We start from the raw sequence: 21835 nt of genomic DNA, 5'->3' as shown, positions 1-21835 counted from the left end.
CTTGGAAAATTGCCAAAAAATGCAAGGAAGCCTTTGCAAACCAAATTTTGAGTTATGGACCACTTTTTTGATCCAAATCATCTCATATCACATACACAGGGTCTATACAATGCTTAGAACCAATTCGTACCAAAAAATGTTGATTTTGGTAGAAAATTTAAAAATCACGATTATTTACTTTCTAGCCAAAATGGGAGAATTTTGCTATTTTGCCATCGTACATCCAAAATACTTGATGTGTTAAGCCCACTAGCCAAGTTTGAACCAATAAGGGCTCAAAATCTCAAAATTCCTTTATATCTACTGTTTCAAAGACCTAAAGTCAAAATCTGATATGATTTTCACCCTATGCATCCAAATGAACCCATATTTCACTCAGAGCATGTATTTGGTATAGACTTCAAGCCTGTGATGCCAAGTTTGCAAAAAGTTAGAGAAATTACTCAGTTGTAAATAATCGCAATTATTTACATTGGTTGCAAATTTTCGTTTGGACTTTACAATTTTGTTCCTTGCATGTTTTTATGCATCTATGCTTGTTCAAAAATTGATTTGAAGCAATTTGAACCAAAATTGTCAGTATTTCAGGCTAAAGGACATTTCGGAGAAAAATCCGTCAAATCTGCTAACTTTGACACTCTATTCACTGAACAGGAGCCATGCAAGCAGCAGAGAGGGCCAAGAAGAAGCTCAACCAGAAAGAGAAGTTGCAAGAACTACCAGCATACCAACTGAACCCCGATTCAGTCAAAACCTCCACGGCAACCTATCTTTCAAAAGAATAGCTTGAAGAGCATCACACCACAATGTTCACTGGCAGATTCAAGAGCAAGGAGGGACATTAGGTAGAGTTGCATCTTCTACCAAAAGAAGTGTATGATGTTGCTGCAAAACCCGAAACCAAAGAAGCCAATCGACGGCTAGGACTCAGAGATTTTTATGAACAAGAGCCGTGTGGAGTGGAATTCCAAAAAGCTTACGAGCTTTTGTCCACAATCAAGGAAGATGGAACTACACAGATTTCTGACCCACAAGGGAATAAAGTTGAAGTGGTGATCACCAAGGAAATAGTGGCAGAAGCACTCCGAATGCCCACAAAAGGAATGACGACGAGGGCAAGGGATAGGAAACCGGCAAGAACTTTCACAAAGAAACTGCCGCGGCCACCTTTGCAGACCTTATTCACAAACAGGTTGAAGAGCCAGCCACGTTATACCACCAACACTTCCATTTCCTTGCTAAGAGGCCACCAAGGTATCCAACGCCAAACAATGCGGTTGCCACCACCTTCACACAAGTCCTCAAGTCAACAACCAGGCAACCGGTTGACCATGCACAATATGTCTTGACCACTTTGAAAGCGATAAAGAAAGACGGAAAGATCACATACCTAGGTGCACCAGAGGTGTTGACAAGAATTGCATACCATGCCATCGGCATGGCCGACAACCTACCACCTGCCCCAGATCAAAACACTTGGATAGTGTCAGCTCAACCATCTCCTCGAGCTACAAAATCTACCAAGAGATCCTATAAGTCTGATGAAGAACCGGCTAAGAGATCGTTAGAACGGCATAGCAGTGATAGCTCGGATAATGAAGAAAAAAGAGCACAACGGGAGGAAATGAAGAGAAAAGCCGTGGCAGCACACCAAGAAGAGCCTGTGCAAAAGCAAGCCCGGTTTGAAAGAGAGAGACACTCATACCAACGCAGCCGCCAAGCACATGAAAGGACCTGGAAAAATGGGTTCCTAGTGGGCTTAAGGGACCAAGAACCAAGCATCACACCAGGAAGCAGTTTGAAGATCCCACGGAATCCTTGGAAAAGATGTACTAAGAAGCAGAAGCTTTGAAGCTAAAGGAAGCCCAAGAAGTGGCAAGAGAAGCAAAAGAGGCGGCAGAACATCGAGAGCAAGTAGAGGAATCCACTGCACAAGGAGAAGCACAACATGCCCAAGGTGATGTGTCTCCCTGCATCTCTTCTCCTGTCTTTGAACACCAAGATCACCCAATGCCGAGCCCATCACCATCACCGGCAGTTAAAACCACAACAAATGAGCCAACAAAAGAAGCGGAACCTGAAAAGGAAAAAGCACCTGAATCTACACAAGAACCTGAACAGGAAAAAGCAACTGAATCTACACAAGAATTTGAACAGCAAGAAGCAACGGAAACAACACAAGAGCAACAAATAGAAAAAGAGCCCGAAACAGAAAAGGCAGCCAGTCTTGAACCAGAAGAGGACACTGCAAAATTTGAGCACACAAGAGAACAAGAGGCCAAGGAAACCCCCTCTACCTCAACACAGAAAGATAAGGCTGAGATACCACCGTCTACCTCAACGGAGACTGATCAGCATCCACAAGGGCAACATCAATAATCAGCACAGCCATGATGCAGCCACATGTAAAAGAATCTGCAGAAACATCAAGAAAACTAACACAAAGCAAAGATTGGCAATCAAATGATGAAGTCATCTTGCAAGTGAACGAATATGCTAAGCAAATGCAGGAGATGACAGAAAGACTTCGCTTAGCAGCACTTGGCCGTAGCACACTGGCCAAAGAGTTAGAGATGGTGATTGATGCACTCCAAGGGGAGCTAGATGACAGACTCAATGTCATCACCAATCTACAGAGGCAAGTGCAGGAGTTGAGAGCAGAAGCTGAACAACATCAGCTTGCAAGAGATAAGCAACAGAAAGAAATGGAGGAATTGGGTGAGTTGCTCACAAAACTGTCAGATGCATGCAAAGCAAAGGATGATCGGCTGATGGAAGTACAAATGAACTTCTATCTACAACCCTATCAGCTCAAAAGATCCAGGTACATTTAGATGTGGCCAATGCTTCCCTAAAGTACTCAGAACAAAGAATCAATGATCATGCAATATTCTTGCGGCAATACGAGAAAGTCCAGCCGTCGCCTCGATCAAGGGAACAAACAAGGTCTACAAGGCATTAGAAAAGAAAAATAAAGACCTCAAACTAGAGCTGAAATTAGAGCAGTCTCAGCGCAGAGACCTGGCCTTGATGCGGGTTCAAAGAGAAGACTAGCTGGTGAAGGAGATAGCTGAACTCAAAAGAGTTAATCAGCTCTACTGAGAGAGGAAAGGACAAAAACGCAAGAAGAGGCAGGCACTTTAGAGAAACCTTAAATAGAAATCCCCTCAGTCTCATTTGCTGACATGGAGACACAACCAACAGTAGAGCTAAGTGGCGAGGAGGAGTTTCAAGTACCAATTACAGAAGCAGATACAGTGCCCATGGTCCAGCTCTCAAAGGCTAAAGAAGATGTATTGAAGAAGATGCACTGAAAGAAAAGATTATACATGAGGTAGATGAGCAGTGGAAGGCAGCAATGGATTGGGAGCTGAGAGTAGTTCATTCCATCAATGTCACACAACTCACTCTCAATAAAACAAATGTGCAATGGCACCAAAAATCCCTACCCTACCCGTCGATTAAAGTTGAGTTGCTGCAAGTAAAAGAAAGGCTTTACATTGACATGCAAGTCGAGGGCGCAGATAAAGACCACCCAAAGTGGAGGTTGAGCTGGCTGAACAAGAACCCTAGGTACTTGATTCTGTTCACAAGAGCACCTGCGGCCCTGCAAAAGGATCCTACCTTCTGTCCTGTACCAAGAGTAAGGACCTGTATAGCTCATGAGGCACTACTAAAGAAGCGGCCAACTTGGCTGAATTACCCCAGATTGCTTGCCCCAGAAAAGGGACAGACGACTGAAGAATACATGGTGAAAACCCTAAAGGATGCCATGTCATTCTCTAAAAGTCTACCAGATTTGTCATGTGTATGTTATACAAAATGTGTCGAATGCGGTTCACCTGCATCGAAGTGTTCAATGAGCCAAAGCAAGCAGGCGCCCCTTGGATGTCATTCCTCAAGGGTAACAAAGGGTTGTGCTATGATCTCAGTGGCCAACCTTCTACGCCAGGTGTATGTTTCTACCTTCTCACAATATAGTGGCATTCAAGGAAGCGTTCTACACGGGATTCTTCACTTGGTGAACAAAGATATTTGCACTAATGATTCGCAACCTGACCTCAAGGTTTGTAGGCTACTCAGCAGTGGAGCTGAACAACAGAGTAACTATGTAGTTCTTGCAAGTGTCAGATAAGGAACAAAAAATCAGATATCAAAAGGCTCTAACAACACTTAAAGATCGCCTCGCCAGCCGCCAGTCCAAAAACTACTTCAGCCCATAAGGTTGTGTCAAGGGACGATACAGGTGAGGAGCGGGGGAATGTTAGCAGCAATCTAACATAGATACCATGGATACCATTTTTTGGAGTTCTCATTCTACAAATACTTATTATTTTGATAAATCAGGAATATTGTAACTCCTATTTTCTCATATAAACCTTGTAATTGATGAGCCGGGGCTACAAGCTTTCAGATTGTATCAACCTATCATTACCCATCCTTGGTAGAACTCCCAGATTATTAGTTTTGACCACCAAAAACCTTGGCTAAGGTATACAAGCCAATTTTTGTAAGTTATTATTAAGTTTTGGATAATGAAATACACAGCGTGAGCAAACGACGCTCACTTCTCTCCTTCTCACGCTTCCTACTCCCTCCCTGGTTGTCACTTTGCAGTCGTATTTGTTGCATTGCAACCGCAGGTCAGAGATCTACGCATTGACGTAAGCACATCACGGTATTTCGTAGCTTTTGGCGTTGCCAAACTGCGGCCTAATTTCATCATAACTAGGAATTTACACTTTCAAATAAAAAACTAAGCATAGGCAGCGTATTGAGACATCATTGCTAAGCATTTAGATGCATTCTGGGTTGGAAGCGACTAGGTCAAAAATCCACTGCTGTTAATAATCGCGATTTTGGCACTTGACCTAAAGTGGGATTTGAGACCATAAGCATGTGTGCGTAGGTCTTATAAACATGTCCTAGATATTTCGTTATATTTGGATGTTGTTTGATGCTGCAACGGATGTGATTTGTTTATCGATGAGCGATTGGCTTTTAGTGATTTCTATCACTTGAGTGTAGCATGAATTAGATGCAAGTTGTAAGTTGTTTTTCGAGAGATTGACACCCTCTTGTAGCCTCTATGCACTAGTCGAGTCAGCTTCATCCCATGGATTGACAATTTAATCGTGGTTCTCGCTAATATTGCAAAATAAGATAGGATAGTGAGGTTAGACACGCGTCCCACACCACCCTAAAAAGTCTCTTAGTGAGTTCTAAGGTGCTACATAGGTATCCTTCATCATTATAAAGTTTTTCAAATGCTTCTTATGAACTTATAGCCTATTTATGAAAATCATGCCATACAGATTATAGATAGATTTTACACTTTGATCAATTTTTGGGCAATGTATATTCAATGGGAAGGCAAGTTTCATTGTGCACATACTCATCACTAATCTGTTTTATCTTTCTTAAGTTTTAGGGCACTTAATATCCCCAATAGCTAATAACATAAAGATGAGATAAAAATTATATTTTATTAAAAAAGGACTCATTTTGAGTAAGAAATGTATTATGTCCAATATAGCTCAACTCCTTCAATGAACATAGTCAACTTGAAGCTTAGGTCCAAATCTAAGCATAAAATATCAATTTGGCCGTAAGTTCATACTTTTGAAAGAGATTGAGATGGCCACAATGTGGAAGCAAATTTTTTTGTTCGTGTGATTTTTGGGTTCTGTAGCTATGTCTAGAATCGTCATAAGAAAACATGTTTGGATGCTGATTACCAAGGTGTATTGATATAAAGCATATATATGAGTAACTATGGATGTAATTATGCAAACAATGATGATAGGTCTACAAAATACAAAATGTAACCTTTTTGTACTTAATTGTATACACAATTAAAAAATATATGGGTCTATAGCAACCTTATACCTATATTAGAAACTCATTGAAGCTAATAGGAAAAATAGATTGGTCGCGTGAAAAATTCTCTATGTGGTGTAGCATGCGGTGATACGTGAAAATATGTTGGTTTTAGTCAAATGCCACTACATTGCCTTTGAGATCTTGTCATGACCTAGAAATCAAGAAATATGCATGATACTTATTTTTTCCATGTAGAATGGGTTCTCAGCCTCAAGCTCATGTAAGGACACTTGAAAATTCACACATTCACAATGAGTATTCACTTTTTTTCCAAAACCTTGAAAGGACACTTTTATGTCCCATTACGTTACCAAAACAGTGTCAAGGTTCAACAACTTGCATTACAATGATCAAGCTGGTTAGCAATAAAAGAGGGCATAATCACCAAAGTTTAAAGGCCCCACTACAACTAAATAAGGTCAAGCAAACGAGATTTCAATATACACTTGCAGTCTTTGCAGTCGATTCTAGGTACAATTTTTTTAACAAATAACCTAAAGGACAAGAGAAAGCTACTTGTGAGGAGAAAGCTTTTTCAATTAGATCCATTCTAATAGTGAAATATCACCCTCAGTCAGTCAACAGGCCATATAAGAAAATTTGTAGAAATATAATCCTTTCCACTCTCTCTTTCTCTCTTGTTCAAGAAAAAAAAAAACAAGGCCTTATAAGTGAGGGATGAAGGATACCTCACCTTATAGATGAAAGTGATAGATAGGAGTATGTAGGTTGATACCCTATGCAATCACCTCATCTACAATTGTAAATCAATAACCAAGCACAACATGGAATGGATAGGCAATATAATCTCAAAGATCCCATAAGGAAGTAATAAGAGGAAAATCCACTATGCACGGTTCATTAAGCTATATGCCATCCATCATGTCAAGGGTACCAAATGACATCATGGGGGCAGTGGATATGTTAATCATATAAAGCTTCACAAATATATGTGCAAAGCAGCCCTACCTTCCTTAACGAGTCACGAGATGGTGGGCATGCCAAGACAAGGTATCAATAATGATGCCAGCATAAGGGAGAATTCCATGCAAGGTTGATTGGGATGAGAGAAAGAGAGAAGATGAGTTTGAGTCAAGGCACGACCTCGAGACAACTATTTTTTTAATCAGGTGGGTGAACTACAAGAGGCAAGTCCCACTCTCTACTAGCCTTCCACTGATTGAAACCAATTTTTATGGACATCCTTAAAAGGTTTTTCTTGAAATGTTTTATGTAAGCATACGAGATAGAAACAAGTTCATTGTAGAATCAGAGTTCAAAAATTTCTAGCACAAAATAATTGAGGTAAGAGGTATTATGTCAAAGAAATGTAGGGTAGGGGTAGCTTGATGAGTAAGACCAACATTAACAACCTTTCAAATTTCAATATATCTTAAGAGTAAGAGTTTCAAGGCATAGCTCTCTCCAAGCACCTCCTTGAGAGATTTTGGTTTATGCAGAGAAAGCAATTGGTTAGTAAGCTCTTGGAAAATTAAATCTAGCAAGAAGGTTTCTAGAAAGTAAGCCTTTGGAAAAGTTAAAGGGAACAAGTAGAGAGAATATGTCAAGCAAGAAGATTGATATGGGAACCTCTGAAGTATTAACACCTAAAAAACCTTTAGCACAAAAGAAACTAAGTGTAAGTTCTTAAAGAGACCCTCGGGAGAGATTCCTCTAAAGGAGGCTTTAAGGAAAGTCTTCTAGGTATAAGAGCTGTATATAATACATGAGATATAAGAGCTTTTATGGAATCATTTTTCTTTGATCAACCCCAAAGGCACTCCGGAGTCTAGGGGGAGTCGAAGATTTGTAGAACCTAATATATATAGCATATCAGTTTTAAGGCACACTCTAGAGAAATTTAGAAAAGGGTTTTTTTAAAAGCCACAAATCTATGAAAGATCCATAACGGATCATTGGTTTAGTAGCCACAACAGAAGACACCAAAATAAACCATGTTTGAAAAGAGCTCCAAGATTATGCTAGATAAAAGGAATGTCCAACTTTGTACCTAGAATAAATCCTAAAAAATACCTATCCAAGGTAAAATGACAAAGTCAGTGTGTGTAGTAAGGCATTCATAAAGAGACTAATTTAATAGCATCAGAGTGTGTGTGTGTGTGTGTGTGTGTGTGTGTGTGTGTGCATGCATAGATGCAAATATACATACACGTACATAACAAATATATACACATGCATACATACACAACATTTATACATGAGAGAGGGAGAGAAAGATTATTAAAGATATCAGGATAAAAAGGGAGAGAGATACAACACAACCTAATGGATTTTGATGCATTACGACAATGCATTGTGCAATCTCTCTCTCCAAGATGCAACTGTAATGGTCCACCCATCCAATGGGCATCCCTAGACAACACAAACCAAACTTGTCTCCATTCTCATTGCATATATTTGATGTCTACTAAACTTGTGGAATATTCAAAGTACATACCATGGCTACTATCATCAGCAAAGATGGAAGGAGGGAAAATATAATAGCATAGATACTCCTAGGTGAATGATGTTTTGCTTGGGACACACTTAGGTTATGAGTATTGCTTAAGGAGATTTGTGAAGTAGCTTTCTTCTTTTTTGTGGATATACTACCTCTTGCATGGTTAAACATAGATGCGTATGGGATTTTGAGGATGGAGGCATTGACAAATTCCACTTTTGCTTTGCCTTGAGTATTGGATTAAGAAGTAACCAGTGCCTATGTAGGCTTGAAAATAGTGTCAAAAAAAATTATTATGATATGTCCCTTGGAGTAAAATCCTCTTTTTGTGTCTAGTGGTGGTGTCAAAAAGCTCAAATTTAGCTCCAATCTCCTCATAATGGCTCAAATTGTTTTTGATATTTTGTAAAATTTTTATATATTTTGACATGTTAAAATTTGCAAACTCTACTCCATTCACCTTGCACATGCTCAAATTGTCTCTAAATGAGAAATTCTATATGTAGATTTTTAAAAATTCCCTAGCCCACTTGAGAGTGTAGAAATAGGTTTCTTTTTCTTGTTGTACACCCTTCAATGTGGATGAGTCAAGCATTAAAAATATTTTCTAGACTGAATATAATATTCTCTCAAAAAAATTATTTCTTTAATATGGATAAATCACCATTTTTAAATCTATTGGTGATTTTAGAATTTGTAAATATATCTTGAATCACTTTGTATAGCCTCAGATTGTTCTTAATTATAGGAGTCATATTGTAAACTTTGTAAATCTATGTATTCCTGGTCTCTCTAAGAAATATATTGAGCTCAAGTCATTTATAAATTAATTTTTTTAAAAAAACAATTGTAAGGTTTCCAATGTGTCCATCGGTCCCCCCCAAGAGCGAACATTCTACTATGGACTAGTCAAAATGAACTCCTAAATGTGAATGAATCACCCAAAAATATTATCTAAACTAAGGCTAGTGCTGATTAAGATAATAACCCATGTGAAGTTTTTAATGAACCACATAATAGGACAAGATTATGTTAGGCAAGACTCTTTGTTTTTTATTTGTGTGTTATTGTGAGCTAAAAAGAAAAAATGTAAACCGCTATACTAATTATCATTGATTCTAGCTTAGTTTATGTTAATATTGTACTTAATATTCTAGGTTTATGCTAATATTGTTGACAAAAGAGTTTGAGAACTTGTGCTTTATTTTTTACTCCACATTCCTACAAAACCAACAACTTAATCTCAATTTGTTAATCTTGCAACCATAAACCTAATCTAGTGGCCAACAACCCAAAATGCAACTAGTATACTTGTGAAATTTCTATCTTTGGTTAGCGCTCCCCATTAGTGCTACCAAAAACAATCAGGAGACTATTGATGCTAATATCTTGTGAATCACCAATATTATTAGCTTACTCGATTAGTACTTGGTGGTGGCATTAATTCTGTATGTGAGCCTTTGATACAGAGATAGTGTAACAAGTGCTCAATCTATATATGAGCTATAAACTCATGCAACGTGCTTCAATGGTGAAGAAGATACCACTTCTCAATCCTACTTGATCGTCAAAATCAATGAAGTAAGCATTAATTCCCATCAATCAAACATGCAATGCACAAATAAGCACAAATCGTCAAAATCAATGAAGTAAGCATTAATTCCCATCAATCAAACACACCAATGCACGTGCGCACATGCGCACACATGGATTATACATAATCGTAGTTACTTGCTTAAAGAGTTCACTGGTCAATCCTACTTGATCGTCAATCAATGAAGTAAGCATTAATTCCCATCAATCAAACATGCAATACACAAATAAGCACATAAACACCAATGCACGTGCGCACGCACGCACGCACGCACGCACACACACATGGATTATACATAATCTTAGTTACTTGCTTAAAGAGTTCACTGCTCTCTAACTTAGCTTCACTTGATGACAGATCATCCATATGTTTGTATATTTTTTATATCTAGTCCTCTCTAACTCATGTCTCAATGATTGGATATACTAAAGAGCTGGCACTTTAAACATTGAGCAAGTTTTCCTCTCCAAGAAAAGGTCATCTACACTAGGATCCTTGCCCTGATAGCCTTTTAAAATACTTGGAAATGTGTTTTATCTACCCCTTTTTATCGAACTTTAAATGCTTTGTGCCTATTTTGGCTTTGGCCAACTATTTCCTAAATTGAAAATGATGGTATTGTATCTTTAAAGTTTCCATGCATAAACCCATAAAAACACTTCCTTGGACTTCATTGGGCCACTAGCTACCTACCTTCATTGGGATATTAAGCTTTCTCTCTCTCTCTCTCTCTCTCTCTCTCTCTTTCTCTCTCTACACCATGGATGTATCTCTTTGAGACACTACTCTCCTCATATTCATTCTCCATACTAGATGAGAGGAATTTCTATCAGCAAGTTGGTTTGCATGACAATTTCATAGAGGTGGAGGTTGGGTTGGGTGTTCTCTCTCTCTCCCCATTCCTTGTCCTATTCAAGATGATGGGCTTCTTTCCTCACTTGGCATTGATATGGAGTTGTAAAGCTGATTGTGTATTCACTACATTGAGAGAGTGAAAGCTTGTTTTTTTGCTACTAAGTACTTGAGATGGAGTGTAATTTCTAGTGGTCTATTGTTAGGTTTGCTGGTTGGTGATGTGCTACTTGGCAAACATGGATATTGTGGATGCGTCCCTATCCTACATTGCCTATCCGTCTTTTACTTATGGTCTTTTGAAACCAAATTTTTCCTTTGGATATGTCTTAATAGAATATAAATCATTTTTCATAAATATAATAATGATGGACCTTCTATATTACTTTGTTTTGCAAATATAAGAATTCTATTTTTTTAATCTCTTGAAGCTCTGAACTGATTTTGAATCATTGTCCTTATGTTTGTAACAAAACTCTTACAAAACTTTTTGAGCCTACCGGTTCTTGATAAAACTTTTTGATGGTTTCCTTCTTCTAATTTAGTTAGTATAGGTGAGAAACATGGAGCAATCCAAGTGTGAACCATAACCAATTTTTCTTTTATGTAAGGGATGTAATATCCATTCTATAAGAGCTAGCAGACACACAGTTTATCGTGGAGTAGCATGTTTGTTATGATAACTAGGCAATCTCTGAGTTGTTTATATAGATAGTCCCACTACCGATCACTGTGGTCTTTTATCTGGCTCAACCTAATTCATCTCGTTGGGCTAGACATGGGATGATTTTCTAGTGTTGTTCCTTAGGGACTTGAACTTGAAATTTTGATAATTTTTGTAAAAACTAATACTGATGCATGTGGTTAGGCTCTACTTTGCTATTTTTGTTGATGAATTTGAAATTTTAGGCTCAAAATCTAACATAGATAAAATAAAACTTACTTTCTCAAAACAAAATTGCGGAAATATATGCTTATTGGCTTGGTTGAAAGACTTGTTAAGTATTGGCCACCTTAAAACAAAGGTATAGATTGACGAGTTTCTTGATTATTGATGATTTACTTGCAAAAAATAATGCTTTTCTTATTAGAAGAAAACTTTTAATTTTTATTGTGAAAATTGTGATAAACTTTTCAAAAAGAAATAAATCATGTTGATCTTAGTTAACACTATGATTTTGTACTGTTTTTCTCATCATGGATTTACATGCTAGATAAGGAGTGTATTTGTTGACCCAATTTTGGTAATGAGTACACATGCTTACAAAGTATTTGAAAGGAGTCTAAACATTTGATTTTCCTTGGGCTCTATGAGGATTTAAAGAAATTAAGAGGACTCCTATGATAAATGTTAGATATTACACCGAGAGTAATAGAGCACTCTTGATTATCAGTTTCATTATCTTGTCACATCTACTTAGTAAGTCTTGCTTTACTGGTTTCATTGATGAAATTAGATTTTTTTGCTAAAATACAAAGTAGATAAGTTAAGATTCACTTTTTTCTATTAGCTATAAAGCTACTATGTTTCTCCTTTTCAAACAACAACATATAGTCAAATTTAAAACCTAATTAAGATTCACACATTCGCTAAAAGGCTACCATGCATCTTCTATCAAAATAGTATCCATAATGAGGGCAGGGGATTTTAGTGAAGCAATCCTTGTATAGTAGCCTGACTTGTCACATTGATAACATTTCCATGCCTCCAAAGAAGCAGGATAACACCCCAACACTGGGGAGTTCTTGTTATTGTCATTGAAAGTGGTGGTGCTTGAGATAGTAACCTTGGATTAATTCTTCTTGTTCTTGAGAATCTTCTTGTCTTCTTGCAAAAAAGTATCAATCATATCTTTAAGCTCTGGTCTATGCTCCTATTGTGAAGAAGAGTAGTCGACTAGTTGGAAATGGTTTTTATTGTCTCTCCAAAATATTTGATTCACTACATGGCTGATACAACCTGGATGTGATAGGCTTGGACACTCCAAGAGAGAAATCTAAAGCAACACACGTGAGAAAATTGCAACAATTGAACTTGGAGAGAGAGAGAGAGAGAGAGAGAGAGAGAGAGAGAGAGAGAGAGAGAGAGAGAGAGAGAGAGAGAGAGAGAGAGAGAGAGAGAGAGAGAGAGAGAGAGAGAGAGAGAGAGACCCTAACATGGGATGAACTAGGCCTTAATTCCTTTTGACTTGGGGACTTGGAATGTAATAAACCCACGAGATATAACTTGGGCTGACTTGAAGGCAAAGTCCTTTTGTAGGCAAGGTGATCTGGGCAGTTAAGGTAGGCCCAACGGGGCAGTCATAACATCTTTATTATAAATGAAATTGATGGCAGATGCTTAGAAATTTGTGAGGCTTGAGGTAGCCTCGATAGAGTGGACAAAAGAGCAGTCCATCTTAGTAGCATGGTGTGCAAACCTGACCTAGGGCACCTTTGATGCAGAACAGATTAAGATACGCTGAGCAAGATGGCTGTGAGAATATTAAGGGTTTCTTTTGTATGAGAGCCTTGCTGATTAAGATATCAAGTAAGAGTAAATAATTTAAAGTGTTAGCTTTACACCTTCTTCTTCTCTGAGCGAGTGGATAAATAGGATATACCAGCACTAAACTTGGAAGTTTGAAGTTTCAAACCACTCTGCCATGGCGATGAACAATGCGGCTGGACCATCTAAGGTACCAGAACAATTAGTTTATGTTTAATTTATTCTCTAAGGTATTGAGTAGTGACTAAACTCAAGAAATGGGCATGCATGGTGTATGCATGGTAACTATTGATACAAGGATACCATGTTGGATGCATGGTTTAGATGGCGTGAATGTCGTTATCAAGGAAATCTAGCGGGATTAACATGTCTGAGAAGGATTAATAGACTTGTCCTTAGGTTGGTTGGGTTGTTATGATGGGTTTTTTATGTGGATTAAATAAAGCATGGTTATCTATTACCTAGGGTACTTTGCTGCCTGTAGACTCTATTAAGATCTAGCTTACATGTGGTTGCTTACTCTATCTTTGACCTCTTAAGGCTCTGATTAGCAAGTAGGATCAATGTATGTTAACCAGTAAGAGGTGAGGAAAGCAAGGGAGTGATCTTGATTAGGACTTATGGGCTACCTTAGCACTTTGAAATGATACATTACTGTTTTAAATTTCTCTACCCAAGAGTAGGGGTATTGTTGGGCTTCCATGTCAGAACTATTGTATAGAAGACTGTCTAGTGTCCTCCTTAGATGTGATAGCATGTTTGCAGATCTTTGAACAAACCCAACTGAGTATTAGGGTTAGGAACTCTGCTATGTTAAAGGTCATGCAACTGATACTTGACTAACTAGAATCAGATCTGTTAAGTATGACCTAGTAATAGGACACCTTTATTTTGAAATAGTCCATGAGATGGGAAATAAAGGTCATGGATGCTATAATGTGCCGACCAATAGGGGTTTGAAGGACATTGATAGCAAAATATATTTGGTTTAAAACAAGAGTAAAGAGCATTAAAAATGCCTGGCAAAAAAGGCTCTTCATTTACTAAGATAACAGCTTGGTTAATTTCTCCTAAATCTAATCTGATTTTGAAAAAAATCAGTTTCCTTTTTTTGTGCAAATTTGGTAAATATTATTGATGAGGATTGTAACAAACCCAATCAGTAAAGAGGGACGAAAAATTATGTGTGGACATCTGATGGGATACTGCTATGATCACTTAAATCAAATGATAACCATGAGATTCTTGTTTTTTCTCTACAGGTTCTATACTAAAGGTAAATAAAAGAAAAATGTAACTAAAAATAGCTTGAGTAGATGAGAAAATTGGATGAGTTTTGAATATAGTACATGATTTGTTTTGGACGCTGGCATACATAAGGCTTGGTTAGATTTGCTGACTTGGTTGCTCCAAAAAAAGGGGATAAACTAAATTTAAAAATAAGGCAGCATAAGGATGAGAGATGTTGTTGATATTAAAATTTGAAATGTCTAAAAAATGGTTATGATCTGAAGTCTTAAAATGGGAAGTGGTTTTTGGAAAGTTGGGACCAATGGCTTGAGACTTCCAATGTAGGTGGTCCATTGAAAAAAATAGGATAACCAAAGATAACCTTATTAGGCTTTAAGTAAATGGAAAGGAGGGTTTCTTTTTGAAAAGATTCTTCCACCTTTTACAACATTCTCCTCTTTTAGTATATGTTAGGGTGACATGGATGACAACTAGCGTCACCCCAGTTACCTGTAATGCTGTTTGGAAACTAATCTATTGATTGTTTTCTTATTGTGGATGCACGTAAGGGTGCTCTCTCTTTGGATTTGCTAAAGGAAGGAAGTTCTATCACTTTTCCCTTTTCTCTAATAGGACCCCGGAGAAACTAAGATCTCACCTGCACATTAAACATATGTATCTTCTAGTGTGAATGACTAAATAGATATATCTACCTAAAATGGATCTATATGTTTTGGGATGGAATCAAGCATGGTTCTTTGCTATTGCACTTGCAACTCTCTTGTGTCTTTGGGTAAAGTAGAGTATGTCATTGAAGCTTTATGAAGTAAACTATCTCAAATTTTTACAATTTTCACAAGTTCACATTACTCGAGTACAAGCTTGTTTGCCTCTCAAGAAGGTTGGTTCATCTTCAATGAACACCTTTTGGAGCCCATATTCACTTCCTTAATATTCATACAAGAGTTCAGATACATAGCTCAATATCATAATTTCCCACATTCAAGACCCCAGACACGTGAATGCCTACCTCAATGAGCAGTGAGATAAGGGCAAGTCTCTGTGGTTGATTCCCTTTTCAAGAGCTAGTTTTTATATCATTTCAATCCCTCCTACTTTGGTCTCAACAATCATCATTGTCTTCAATGCCATCATGGGTTTCTATTATCTCAATCCTTGTCACTCAAATCTAGTCTTTGTGTTAATCATGTCATTTTAAAGAGCTAGGATTTCTACCATTTCTATCGCTTCTCTGTGTTCATCATTGTCATCATTGCTAGCATGATTTTCTATCACCTCAATATCTCCAATTTTGGACTTTGCGTTTGTCATTGTCGTCATTGCCAACATATCAACTGTATTCATCCTTGTGATCATCATGCTCTCTATGAGTCCATTGATTACCATCCTTGTGACTACAATCTACTCTACATGTATCCTCTCTCTAATGGTCTCTTTGTCTTTTATACCTTATCTCCTATCAATTATGTCTATTATGATCTCCGCCATTATCATGTTGACCATGTCTGTCATGAGCTCCATCATCATGTCTACTAGAATCTCCATCATCATTCCTTTCATAACTTTTGCTAGCATGTCGATTGTCGCATTTAGTTCTACGATAATCTCTACCATCACCACTGCTTTTGATGTTCTTGCACTTCTTTCAACTTAGCCTCATAATGGACCTTCTTTTTACAACATCTTTGATTCCCCCTCCGTCATAAAAAAGAAAAAGATGAGGAAACGCTAAATCTACCATTTTGTCTATTTGTAGGCTTTACACAAGGAAGCCATCATTATTGTCAAGACTTTTGGAACAATGCATGTTTAAATGTTTTTTTTTTCCACTGGTGAGCTGGACCTTGAGATCGAAGCTTCATGTCACATTTTTCAATGCTAGTTTCCACTGCATTTTCTCAACAATATTGTACGTGCATATTTTCTTGCAATGAACACTTCTGAGAGGGGATTTAGATCCCTCAACCAGTAAGAAAAGAAATAGACCCAAGTGCTCACCCAAGTGTAGGCATGGGGAATGTTAATCTCAATCTTCTTGGTCCTGAAATGCTTTCAAGGGAAATTGGGATCCTTCAATGAGTAATATGCTGGATCAAACCTAGGTGTAGACATGAGAAAAATTTTCTTTGTGTCTTCATGGTTCTACCTCATCTTTCTTGGCTGCTCACAAGAAGATAGTTACCCTCCATTATGTTGTGAGAGTACCACCTTAATTCTTACTAAAGTAAAGAGTGCTTCTCTTTTTTTTCTTTTTTTGAACATCGTCTCCTATATTTTGACTCACTCAAAGAATTTCTTGAAGTTGAATACAAGGGAGTGCCTTCTAGTTGATGCTCAATGCTCGATGCCCCTCAACGAAGAGAGCTCTTATTGTTGGAACCCAAAATTGCAGTAAAATCATGAGCATGTTGTCTACATTTTGCATGTGGACACACAAGGATCTCGATGAGCAAGGCATGCACCCATTTACCTTGAGAGGCAATGTTCCTAGAATACTTTGTAGTTTTTTGTTGGAGTAGGAAGTCATTCATTACGTACTTTGATGATATCTAGAGGCTGCATCTCCATCTAATATGCAAGAAAAACCAATTGTGTGGCCATCTCTTCACCAAGTGTGCAACCAAATTATTTAGCAACCCTCTTGGATTCAAACATGCAGCCACTCTTTGAGGTTGTGTGCTGCTAATATTTCCTTTGTTGTGTACCCTCGTTTTTCTAAATATTTTGTAACCCGATTTTTTCCCTTAAGCAATTTCTCCAATCACAACTAAAATTTGATTCTCTCTAACCGGCTCATTCTTGAGCTTGTAAATGGAAAGACTTTGTCATTGCTTTTATATTGAAATCTTTGACCAATTTTCAAATGTGCGTGCCAAATTTTTTTGTTTTCCTACGGCTTCTCTAAGTCTTCTAGCTCTATTTCTACGCTATCAAGGGGGTTCTTGATGATCATTTTTCTTAGGCACATGCCATATGATTGGCCCATAAATTTTGTTTGATTTCAATAATTTTGCTAGCATTGTGGGGCGATGCATATGATTGATGTCAATAATGTATCTTGAAACCTTGTAAATTTGACGTTGGAGCGTTGGCCTTCCTTTGTAAGGGCACGAATTTGATCTCTAAAATTGCTTTATACTCTCTGACGTATAATGGGATTATTTTCAATGTTTCAAGTTTGCTAATCTCTTTTGTGCACAAACTAGCATCAGCCTCGGTGATCTAAGTTCAACTCCAAGGTTTTTTGGTTTAGATCTAACTTTGGATTAGGAGATGACTCAAAAGTATTGCTTCCCTCTTTAGATTTGTTTCTATTTTCCAAAGTGTGAGGCAAAGCAGATGCGTGCAATTGCGAGTGCAAGAGTGTGTGTGCAAGAGAGTGTACGCTTGATGTGGGTGGAGCTGTAGTGGATAACTTTCCACAGCTCCTTATTGCTTTATGTATTCAAGAATAAGGCTAGATACAAAGATGGTCGATGCCCGACCAGTATGGCCTTGCACCCTTACAATCTCCCACTTGAAGGCCGTAGTGGCCCAAGTGGACTATGTTAGTACAAACCAGTACAAATAAGAAGCATCATGAGGCTTCACCCTACGTCCATTATCTCAATACAATGTGCAAACCACTCTATGGCTAAGCTCTTTGTAAGAGCATTTGCATGGTTGCCATCCGTATGAACTTTGACTAACTTAATGCATTTTCTAGCCAAAATATCCCGTATCACATGAAATCTTACCTCAATGTGTTTCAATTTGAAATGAAACACAAAGTTCTTTTCTAATGCAATCGCACTCTAGCTGTCACAATGTAACACTCGAGTATTGGATGAGATAACAATACAGCTTCCTTGCTAGCACTAGAAACTGCAACATACTCAGTCTCAATGGTGGAAGACAAACTGCAATTTTGGAGACATGATCTCCAAGAGACTGCCGCTCTAGCAAACAAGAAAATGTAGCCAGATGTGGATCTCCTAGTTTCCACACAACTCACATAATCCGAATCAGTGAAATCCAACTATGGATGCATCACTGTTCCCAAAACGTAAGCATTTATCGGTTGAACCAATGATGTATCTCAAGATATGTTTCATCGCTTCCCACTACTTTCTGCTTGGATTTTCCATATACTTCCTGACCACTCCCACTGCAAATGCAATATCTAGTCATGTGCTAACCATGGCAAATATGAGACTACCAACTGCTAAGAATATGGCATCTTTTCCTTCTTTGCCGTTTCAGCATTCGATTTGGGGCAATCTTTCTTGCTGAGTTGTATGTATACATCCATTGGGATACTCAATTTTTTCCCCCCTTGCATGATAAAATGTTGTAAGACCTTGTGAATATACTCTTCCTGTGATAGTTCAAGTATTCCACTTTTACGATCTCTATTGATACTCATACCAAGAAATTGATGTGCATCACCCAAATTCTTCATGGAAAACTGCTTGCTTAAGGCATCCTTGAGAAGTATAATCTCACCTTTAGACTTTCCAGCTATAACCATGTCATCCATGTGTACAAGATGAGAATGATGAGGGAACCATCGTTCAACCTCCTTGTGTATATAAGCAGTGATCTTCTTGGATTCTTACATAACCTTGGGATTGAATGTACTTATCAAACTTGATGTACATTGCCTTGAATCTTGCTTTAGTACATACAAAGCTTTCTTGATTTTACACACCAGTTCTACCCTTATTGGCTTCTCTGGATTTATCTCAAAACCTTTTGGTTGCTTCATGTAGACATCTTCTTTAAGGTCCCCATGAAGAAATGCCATCTTCACATCCATTTGGACCAATTCCATGTCCTCAATGGCTACTAAACCAAGCACAAGTTGTAGTGTAGTCATCTTGACTAATGGAGAAAAAATATCATTGAAATCTATGCCTTTCTTATGCTTGAAGCCTTTAGCAACCAATCTAGCCTTATACTTAGGATCCCGACACCCATTTGCAAGGCAATGATTGTTTACCCTTTGATAACTCTGTCAATTCGCAAGTTTCACTAGCTAAAATTAAGTTATACTCAGATAACAGGCTGTCTATGCATTTTAAACTCATTGAATATCACTTGTGAGCTGCGAATAAATTTTCTAGATTTTGAGTGCCAGAGACGATATCCCATCCCTCCATCTATACCATAACCAATAAAGATACACTTGTGTGATTTGGGATTTAGCTTCTTGCAAAGTTCTTTGGGAAGGTGTGAGAATGCTTCACGCATAAACACACGCAATCTATCATAAGTTGGCTTCTTGCCAGTCCACATCTCCTGCGGAACCTTGAAATTCAATGGAGTATTAGGCGATCTATTGATGATGTGTACAGTTGTCATAACAGCCTCTTCCCAAACCTCAAGAGGTAAACTCACCATAGATAACATGGTTGTGACTCTTTCTTGAATCGTTCGATTCATACACTCATCAATGCCAGTAATACACTGTATCCAAATCCCTCATTTGCTACAAAAGTTCTTGAACTTTGTGGAGACATACTCTCCACCATTTCCCATTCGAAAAGCTTTGAGCTTTTTACGAGATTGGTTCTCAACCATGGCTAAGAATTTTTGGAATATAGCAAACACCCCTTCAAGCGGTAGACCCACACCTTCCAAGTAGAGTCATCTATGAGCAAGAAATACAGTGCTCCCCCTAGAGATTTCCATGGCATAGGCCCACATAAATTGCTATGAACCTAGTATAGAGGATTTCCCAACTCTCAATGTAATGGTGAGAAAGTATGCCTAGTTTGCTAGTCATAGATGCAATGCTCACATAAACTAAAATCAAAATAGTTTAACATAGGTAAGTAGCCCAAATTTTGAAGGATTTTCATTCTTTTCTGGATCAAATGGCCTAGCCACCTATGCCACAACTTAGTAGAAGGCTGCTCGGCTACATAGATAGAACTCTCTTTGACTGAAGAGACATATAAAGAAAAGAGTACAATGAACCAAATTTGTGACCTTTTATGACAATCAAATTTGCCTTATACACCATCCAAAAAACATTACCAAAAATAGTAGTATAGCTTGGAGCATCAAACTGATCAACTGACACCAAACTCTTAGCTAGTTTAGGAACATTTCTTGACTTCAGAAAGCATAAATTCAGTGCCATTTGTCATGCATAACTTGACATCTCCCATACCGTATATATCAAGCTAATAGGAATCTCCAAGCTTGACTGAACCATGCATAGCATTATATGTGGAGAACCATTCCCTATGGGGAGTAACATGGAAACTGACACCTGAATCAATGTTTCAATTTTGTGCATAACACTCATCAAGAGAAAATAACGCATCTGAACTCAAATCAAAAGCGAAAAAAGTACATCTTGCGGCTGTTGCACATCAAGAACAACCTCTGTGGAGATTCAACAACACTGATCTCCTATATCCTTACACTGCTCTTTGAAGCGTCAGACTTCACAATAGCTTTGTATTTTTCACGCTGCAAAATAAGGAAATCTTTCTTTCCTTTCTTATCGCAATGATAGCATTCCACATTTCTCAATTCATAGCCTTGACTCTTGCTATGGTTGTGGCAATCCTTACGATCCTGTGAGACCAGTGCTGCGACTACGTCCACCTCTTTGCCTATGGCGATTATGGTCACTTGCCATATATGCATCTCCATGTCCACCACTATCGAGAGATTGACATCTAATCTCTTTAGTGAGCAATGACACTAGTAACATCATTGAATTTTAGTTTACCGCTTGGTGCGGAGTTACTAATCACAGTATTGAATGTATCCTAAGAAAAAACAAAGAGCATAACAAGAAAATGTCCTTCATTTCATCATAAAAAATCAGTCCTTTTGATGTCAACTGAGAAAATGTACTACGAAACTCATTCAAGTGTGCACTAACACTGTTGCCTTCCTTCATATGCAAATGCATAAATTTCTTCATCCAGAAAACTTTGTTAGAAGCACTTCTTTCATCACAAGCTATTCATAGAGAATCCCAAAGCTCTCGTGTTGTAGTTTTGTCCATAATCGTGAAGAATATGATATCGCCAAGATATAGTCTAATTGTGTCCATACCATGGGCATCCAACTCTTCTCACTGATCATCAATGTAATCATGCTCTCTACGCTCTTTCAATGGTGCTGTCAGGCCCTTGTTGACCAAGACATCAAGCATACGTTTCTTTCAGATCGTAAAGTTTATGCCATCAAACTTCTTTATATAGTAGTTAGTCTTTCCTTTCTAAAGCACCACTACCAACCATAACTCAAGAGAAAATGACCAAGGATTTATAGCGAAAAGTGATGGGAGAATTTTGATAGA

This window comes from Adiantum capillus-veneris, chromosome 14, assembly GCF_014529385.1.
Source record: "Adiantum capillus-veneris isolate H3 chromosome 14, ASM1452938v2, whole genome shotgun sequence".
Classification (NCBI taxonomy): domain Eukaryota; kingdom Viridiplantae; phylum Streptophyta; class Polypodiopsida; order Polypodiales; family Pteridaceae; genus Adiantum; species Adiantum capillus-veneris.
The sequence above is the reverse complement of the archived record's forward strand: the minus strand, read 5'-3'. Positions refer to the sequence as shown.